This window comes from Onychostoma macrolepis, chromosome 23, assembly GCF_012432095.1.
Source record: "Onychostoma macrolepis isolate SWU-2019 chromosome 23, ASM1243209v1, whole genome shotgun sequence".
NCBI classification, from domain to species: domain Eukaryota; kingdom Metazoa; phylum Chordata; class Actinopteri; order Cypriniformes; family Cyprinidae; genus Onychostoma; species Onychostoma macrolepis.
In genome coordinates, this window is record NC_081177.1 from 21594229 (window position 1) to 21603937 (window position 9709).

Consider the following 9709-nt stretch of genomic DNA (forward strand, 5'->3'; position numbering starts at 1 on the left):
TGCATTTGCATGTCTGTATCATGGCAGGTTATTTTGTTAACTTGGCTTTCCCTGACTATTTTGATTCAAATCAATGAGCATACATCTCTCTGGCCACTAGTCGAACCTGTTTTGTTGTAAGACAGAAGGCAAGAGTGAAGCACTGTGTGTCCACCTCTTTCTGCCGCACCCTCCTGCTAATCAAAATGATACGCACCTGCATATCAGCTAGACAAGTCACAGGTCACACCACACCTTCTGGACGGGTTTCTTAACAAATCAGTGTTAAACTGATTTAGTGACACTGGCCATAACCTGCTGAACCTGAATTCTGATCTTGCTGCTCATCAAGCGATCTTAAAAAGTAAGTATTATACTGAAATGTCATCCATTTCCAAATAACGGGGTTGGAACAGAAGGAATCTGGGTGGAAATGTTTTAGCACAGTAACATCATATGACATTATGATCCACAGTGATTTGAGCCATACTTTAGAGATGACCTCAGCGCTCGTCTTTCCATTAAATATGTTTTTTTTTAAGTCAAATTAAAGGATTTTTTAAAGAAATAACCTAAATCTCAATAATGTTGAAAGGCAATGTCTTTAGATGACTCCTCAATTATTATATTAATAAATATTTGAAATTACTTAGGAGAGGTGCTCAATAATTATGAGAAATCAGACCATGACCACAGAAAATAAACCAGTAGATTATACAATGGATTTACTGAAAAGAAATATCACTCGCAGTTCAACAAATCCCATACTCCATGTGTGTGGCTACAAAAAAGAATGTGTAATATTCTCATATCGTTTTCCCCACAAATTTTTCAAGACTTTACTACAGACTTCTACAGATTTTTCCCAAAAGAATCAGACAAGAAGACAAAACAAAAAAAAAACCCAATTCTATCAGGGCCTGAATTCTGTCTTGAGAATTCTATAGATTTTCCCCCAAAATCAGACCAGAGGATGCAAACAAAACAAAACAAAACACCAAATTCTGTAAGGGCCTAAATTTTGTCTTGAGAATTCTACAGATTTATTTTATTTTTTTCAAAATCAGACCAATGCAAAGCAAACCAAAACACAAAATGTAACCATCTGATTCCATCTGGGCCTGAATTTTTTCTTACGTATACATGGTGACTTTGATTCCACTGGTGAACAACTGCTTATCTTTAACCTAAATAGAATTTCTTCTTCTTTTTTTTTTAGCTGAATTTCCTCACACATTTCCAAGACTTTACCAAAGAATTCAACAGATTTCCCCGCCTAAAATCAGACCAGATGAGGCAACCAAAGCAAAGCAAACAAGAACATTCCATCTGGGTCTGAATTTTATCTTGACTCCTTCATGTCGATTTCGAATCCATTGGTGATTTAAATATTTAACGTTAACTTAAATATAACTCACTTTTTGAGGTAAAACAGCTCCAACAGTAGACTGATTTAGTCCTGCTGTCATGGAGACCAAGAGACGCCTGTGGAACTTTATGACCATGTAAGTGAGAGGAAAAAAAACCTGGAGAAAGTTATAAAATGGCTGGCAAAGTTTTAAACTTTCCTAAGAGTACTGTGACGTCCAATGTAACAAAATGGAAAATACCACAGCTCAGACCAGGCCATCCTACTAAATAAGCAACTGTACGAAAAGTGCTCAAATGTAAGAGAACTGATCGTAAGGCCAGAAACTGAGAATGAGAGAAACTGTCCAGATGTCAACAATCTCTTCAGCTCTTCTAAGATTCAGCCTCTTTGTGAGAGTAGCTAGAGGGCCCAACACGAAATCATGCCTGGGTACAATCATAAATGTATTGAATTTATCATGATATTACAGGGAGAAACATTTGGATGTTTAACAGAAACAAAAGGACTAATAATTACTTTCTAAAGGCATTGTAACCTCAGTGTGTTATCCAGAATCACAGATATCCGCTTCTTTGTGAAAAAAACCAACTGTTTTGGTCATATAATTTATCCCAGCTGCAGACATCAAACTATGACTGTTACAAAAGGAACATATTAAGTAATTTTATGTGTTCCAGTCTTTCTGAATATACACTTTGAAGCCCTGCAATTGTCTGGTATAAAATCAAAATATCCAGCAGAATTGTGACAGGCTTCCTGTTTTCACTCTAGCCAAACTGGTTACAAGGTGAATGCACACATGAACTCTAGTAACACTTTCACTTCATAATATAATTATTCTAATAAGGGTTATGAGTAACTCAAAGTAATTCTCAAATTATTCACAATACAAAAGAGCATATGTGTCTCTATGCTTCTCTAAGCTCCGATCTGAAAAATGAAAAGAGGAACTTTAATTGGCTTTTTATCTAGATTGGACTGACCAGGTACAATTTTTTGTAACTGCAGTAATGAATCTAATAATGCTTTAGTGGATGACTGTTTGTGCATGTTTTGAACATTTAAGGCTTAAATTTATTACAAATTTGCTTAGTATAGTCTTTGCATGCATATATGATTCATGGCCAAAAAAAAAAAAAGCCCATCTTTTTTGTTATTTTAGGCTTAAGAAATTTAGCTTATGCTTACAAATGCTTACAAAGCTTAGTTCACACCTCAGCTGATTGTGACCCAAATTAAATTTTTACCCTCACATACAATACATGTCACATGTGATACAGATGTTGTATGAAAATGTGAAAAGCAAAAATAATAAATAAAATAAAACCTAATAACACACAAATTTTTTATATTTGGGTATATTTGTAGCAATAGCCAAAAATACATTGTATGGGTCAAAATTATAGATTTTTCTTTTATGCCAAAAATCATTAGGATATTAAGTAAAGATCATGTTCCATGAAGATATTTTGTAAATTTCTTACCGTAAACGTATCAAAATCTTATTTTTGATTAGTAATATGCATTGCTAAGAACTTCATTTGGAAGACTTTTAAGGCGATTTTCTTAATATTTTGATTTTTTTGCACCCTCAGATTCCATATTTTCAAATAGTTGTATCTATCGATATAAATGTATATATATATATTAGAGATGTTCCGATACCCTTTTTCCCTTCCCGATACCGACTCCGATACCTAGGCTCAGGGTATCGGCCGATACTGAGTACTGATCCGATACCTGGGTGTGTATCTGGTTATACAGCTGTATGTACTACTAGATCTGTATAGATACAATTATTTTATGGTGTGCTTCACCATAGATAGATAGATAGATAGATAGTCTGGCGAGTAAACAAAAAAATATAATATATAATGTTTGGAAAATGGCATTCCATTTTTAAAATCTATTTAAATATCTAAAAGTACACTCTTAACATCAGTCAGTGAAGCATTATAAATGTATTATGATAATCGAGTATTATTTAATGATATAACTTTAGCAATTAGAATTAAAACTTGGTAACCATGAATACAGTCATTTTAACTGAACTGGTGGTGGTGCTTTTTTGGTCATTCAGTGTTTCTCTAAAAAATGGGGGGGGAACTATCAATAATACTGATAAGATAATAATCATACTATGAATTCTACTAAGAACAATATAAAACGCACTAAGGATTAACGAGCTGCTGGATTCATGAATATTAATCACGTTGTCTGCGTTCGCTTGAACTGATTTGCTGAAATCAAAACAGGGACGATTATAGGTGAGCGCCAGCCAATGAGATTGTCGTTTGCGCATTAGCTCCGCCTACTACCGGAGAACCCGGCAGTTCTTAAAAGATGAAGAATTCCAAAGGAACTCCGTTATTCTGACAGGAAAATACAACAAAGAATATCGTTTACATACCAAGCAGAATTGACGCGCTACATAAGACTCTCTCTCTCTCTCTCTCTCTTTGCATGTGAGGAAAAAAAGCAAAGCGACGGCGAAAAGCAAAGCTCACACTAGAGCTTACGGTACGTCAAATACAGGTGCGCTGCGCATTCATTCAGATGAACTGAAAAATAGCCCAGATCGCTTGATGGAGAGTGAAACTCTGAAGCGCTTGGTCAGAGTGTTCAGCGGTGACAATATATCTGTGCTAAACTTATACATAGCCTCCAACTCACACACTGGCGAGTATAATCTGAGCATTTATTAGCCAGTGGCTAATATTATACACTATTTAGTCGCCCAGGGTGAAGATTTAGTCGCATATGCGAGTGATTTACTGGCAATGTGCTACCACGTTTGTATTTATTCTTTGCTGCTCTAAATAGTGGTTGCTTGTGCACAACTTCCTGTGTTTGCATTCTGAGCAGCGAAGAAGAATTGATTTCGATTTGCAGCGTTAAGCAAAGCTAGCGGGCATAACTATAGATCTTGTTTAAGAATGGTATCGGATCGGTACATGGATTCAATTACTCGCCGATACCGATGCCAGATTTTTTGTGGTATCGGTGGAATTTCCGATACTAGTATCGAATCGAACAACCCTAATATATATATATATATATATATATATATATATATATATATACAGATATACTATATATATAATAGATTTAACTTTATTTATTATTTACATAATTTATTTTTACTGGAAAAAAGATAAAAATGCTGATGAAGAAAATTAATTTTAATAATTAATAATGTAGGGTTGAAAAAAACCCTACAGCATTCCAACCCACCACCACACACCCATATGATTTAAGATTAAGTTAACAGATTTACTCAGTCAACTGATTTATAATATTTGCTAATATATTGCTGAGATGAGCACAGACATGCTGCCTGTAAAAGTTGAAGCCTTTATCACTTTGCATGGCCAAACGCGAGCGAGTGTGGTTTTGCAGCCATGTTTTACTTACATATTCACTCTGTAATATGATCTAGTTATAGTGGGCGGAGAGTGTTTGTCGGTGTATGTGTGTGCCAGGCAGCTCTGAAAGCACACATCCGTATCAGTGTGAGGTCTGTATACACAACTCACAAGACAAAAGTCATGTGTATCTGACTGAGCGCTCAACTGTCTGCCTGCGTGTTGGCACAGTTTTAATGCACTAGTGTTGAGTGAGTTGTAGCAGAACGGTTTGTCTGGTTGGATGTCGACTGATATGCATTGAAAAGCAGTTTGGCTTAGTGTTTTATCCCTCCTAAAAACTATTAGTGAAACATCTGAAGAATTTAAAGCTCACCTGTAAAGAAAAATACAAACACTTGCTGTTTCCTCTCATTGTCTTTGCAGCTCCAGGGTCGTCTAACATGATTAACGGCCACAACATTTCCTAAGGCTATGTATAGTCATTTAGTATAACTGTGCAGATGACAAAAACAAAAGGAACGCTTGGGGTCATTTCTCACACATTCTAATGCATCACTAATGTAGTAATTGTCAGATAGCGAACACCTCAGAGAGACTCTGTAGCTGGAGGATTTTATGACATTTCTGGTGTAGATTAGTAGCTTGTGGTTGGGAGTGAGTCAGTCTGTACTGAAGTGCACACGCATGTGGTTTCCGCACAGCCTATCACATTTGCATCTGCTGATCTTGCTTCAATTAAATGTTCTCTTTGGGGAATGTAATCCTCATAGCGAATGCAGAACATAGTTGCTTTCCTCTTTATAAACAGGAGGGATTGAGGTCAAGAGGTTAGTCAACAAAATCAGTTAAGCAACGCATCCTTTAGCATTGTTAAAATCTGAATGTCTCAATCCTGCAAAGAACCCATCCTGCAGTGTTCGTGCTGTGAACATGAATGAAACCTCAAATCAGGTTGTGTATGTAGAGAAGCATCACTTTTAAATAAACCAGTAAACTGTGAAGCACTGAGAAACTGCATAACAATATGTGAAAAAAAACAAAAACACTCAGGATACCTTAATAGCAACATACAGAAAAAACTTCTGATTATCTTAGCAACTGCATAGCAACATGAAAAATGTTTCAGAATATACCTTAGCAACTGCATAGTAATATGACAAACTGTTCGGAACACCTTAGCAACTACACAGCAACATGAAACAACATCTCCGAATACATTAGCAACTGCATAGCAACATGCAGAAAAACACTCTGAATATCTTGGCAACTGCATAGCAACATGAAAAACTACTCAGAACACCATAGCAACTGCATACTGTAGCAACATACAGAAAAAACACTCTGAATATCTTAGCAACTGCATAGCAACATGAAGAACTACTCAGAACACCTTAGCAACTGCATAGCAACAGAGAAATAAACACTCTAAATACCTCAGCAACTGCATAGAAAAATACAGAAAAAAACACTAAATATCTTAGCAACTGCATAGCAACATGAAAAACTGCCATGAACATCTAGCAACTGCATAACAATATGAGAAACGAAACACTCAGAAAGCCTAGCAACTGCATAGCAACGTGAAAATTACTCTGAACACCTAGCAACTGCATAACAATGCCAAAAACACCCTAAACACCTTAACAACTACATAGAAATACATCTCAGAATACCTTAGTAACTGCATAGCAACGTGCAGAAAAACACTCTGAATACCTCAGCAACTGCATAGCAAAGTGAAAAAACTACTTAGAACACCTAGCAACTGCATAGCAACATGGAAAAAAAAACACTCAGAACACATAGCAACTGCATAACAATGCCAAAACACCTAAACACCTTAACAACTACATGAAATACATCTCAGAATACCTTAGTAACTGCATAGCAACATGCAGAAAAACACTCTGAATATCTTAGCAACTGCATAGCAACATGAAGAACTACTCAGAACACCTTAGCAACTGCATAGCAACAGAGAAATAAACACTCTAAATACCTCAGCAACTGCATAGAAAAATACAGAAAAAAACACTAAATATCTTAGCAACTGCATAGCAACATGAAAAACTGCCATGAACATCTAGCAACTGCATAACAATATGAGAAACGAAACACTCAGAAAGCCTAGCAACTGCATAGCAACGTGAAAATTACTCTGAACACCTAGCAACTGCATAACAATGCCAAAAACACCCTAAACACCTTAACAACTACATAGAAATACATCTCAGAATACCTTAGTAACTGCATAGCAACGTGCAGAAAAACACTCTGAATACCTCAGCAACTGCATAGCAAAGTGAAAAAACTACTTAGAACACCTAGCAACTGCATAGCAACATGGAAAAAAAACACTCAGAACACATAGCAACTGCATAACAATGCCAAAAACACCCTAAACACCTTAACAACTACATAGAAATACATCTCAGAATACCTTAGTAACTGCATAGCAACATGCAGAAAAACACTCTGAATACCTCAGCAACTGCATAGCAACGTGAAAAAACTACTTAGAACACCTAGCAACTGCATAGCAACATGGAAAAAAAACACTCAGAACACCTAGCAACTGCATAACAATGCTACAAACACCCTGAAAACCTCAGCAACTGCATAGAAACATGAAATACATCTCAGAATACCTTAGAAACTGCATAGCAATGTGAAGAAAAACACTCCTAACCACCTAGCAACTGCTTAGCAACGTGAAAAACTACTCTGAACACCTAGCAACTGCATAACAATGGTAAAAACACCCTGAATGCCTCAGCAACTGCATAGCAACATAAAAATACACCCTGAACACCATAGCAACTATATAGCAATGTTCAGAAAAACCCTCTGAATATCTTAGCTTACACAGAACCCCTAATGTGCTTAGTTAGCAACACCTAGCAACTGCATAGCAACATGCAGAAAGAACACTCTGAACACCAATGGCATAGCAATGCCCTGGTAACCACAGACAGCACTCTACATGGGTAAACAGCACTCACTTTTTCTTCATCAAAAGTACAACTCCAGTATAAAATGTGAACTGCAGTAGCATCAAAATCAACCAAACATTTTAGTGGTCTGCGTGAGTCACCAGATCCGATTATAGTGAACAAAAACAAGCCTTTTGTCTCAGACTCAGAAGGAAATGACAGATTTGGAGACGGCATATGCATGATTGGTAACCAGCAGATGTTGGACTGACTTCCCCTTTTTTTTGGTGTTTCCTTAATTTTGGTAACCATGGTGTCCATTTCGCGGTTCCTCTGGCACGAGTCATCTATCTTATCATGAGGGGAATTGAGCAGGGTGTGGGCTCATTGTGAAAGTTGCACGTTTTTTGGCCACAGACTCTTACACAAGTGGAAAGATTGGTCCAGAGCCAACTTTACGAAAAACCGGGATGGTCCAAAGGAAAACTTTGCCCCTTTTCCCCTGTTTTCTTGTGTTAATATTTTCCTCCTGTTTTGGACGTTGCCAACGACTTGTTTTTTCATCCCCCCTCTGCAGTAGAGCTGTCCGGTAACAGCGAAGGTCTTTGTGAGCAAGTCTGCGCATGATTGGTCATTTGTGGAAGTGTGTGAAACGGCAGCAGGTATGATGGCAGAGGATTGGAATGCTCTGGACAGGGCAAAAGAGTGGAGGAGTGGAGACGGAAAGAGGGAGGAGGGAGGAGGAAAGAGGGAGGGTTTGGGTGGGAAGCAATTGGGTAAATCTAGAAGAAAATGAAGGGATTTGATAGGAATCATGGGTGCTGGAAAATATACGGCACACCTCGAAATGAGTTTTAAACTGCTTTTTTTTTTTTTTGAGAGAGAGAAAGAGAAGCTTTTGGCTTTATTTCACCACAGGAACTGAGGTCTGAAAATGAATATGCTTGATATGTGGTTTTGTCAGTTCTGCTTTAGGACCTAGATTTTACACCAGGCATCCAGTGGGGACCATATTTAAAGAGATTGTTCACCCAAAAATGAAAATTCTGTCATTTACTCACCTTCATGTTGTTACAAACCTGTATGACTTTCTTTCTTCTGTGAAACATGAAAGAAGATATTTTGAAGAATGTTGGTAACCAAACAGGGTAACATTGTAGTGTAGGGACCAATTCTCTCGATTAACTAGTTGCTTATTAGCATACATTTTCCATAAATATTGGCTGTTTGGTTAGCACTTATAAAACACATATTAATGTATTATTATGCATGACCATACTCAACAAATACTTACTAACTATTAATAAGCAACAAATTACGAGTTTATTAAGGCAAAAGTCATAGTTAATGGTTAGTTAAAAGTGAGAATTTAAGGTGGCCCAGTAGTGCACAACACAACGAAATCTCCACAACACAACGGAAACAAGCCACAACACAACAAAATTAGCACAACACAACAGAAACAAGCCACAACACAACGGAAACAAGTCACAGCACAACGAAATTAGCACAACACAATGAAATTAGTACAACACAACGGAAACAAGTCGCAACACAACGGAAACAAGCACAACACAATGAAATTAGTACAACACAACGGAAACAAGTCGTAACACAATGGAAACAAGCCACAACACAACGAAATTAGCACAACACAACGGAAACAAGTCGCAACACAACAGAAACAAGTCGCAACACAACGGAAACAAGTCACAACACAATGGAAATAAGGTCACAACACAACGGAAACAAGCCACAAATCATGAAATTAGCTCAACACAATGGAAACAAGCTGCAACTCAACGAAATTAGCACAACACAATGAAATTAGTCCTATGTATTGCGTGGTGGTGATTTTGTTGTGTTTTTGAGATTTCATTGTGTTGTGGAGATTTCGTTGTGTTTTGGAGATTTTGTTGTGTTGTGGAGATTTCGTCGTATTGGGCCACCGTAGAATTGTTCCCCAAATTAAAGTGTGACTCCAAACTGTTTTGGGGCCTATTGACTTCCATTATATTTTTTGTCCATTCAATTCTTCAAAATATCTTCTTATATGT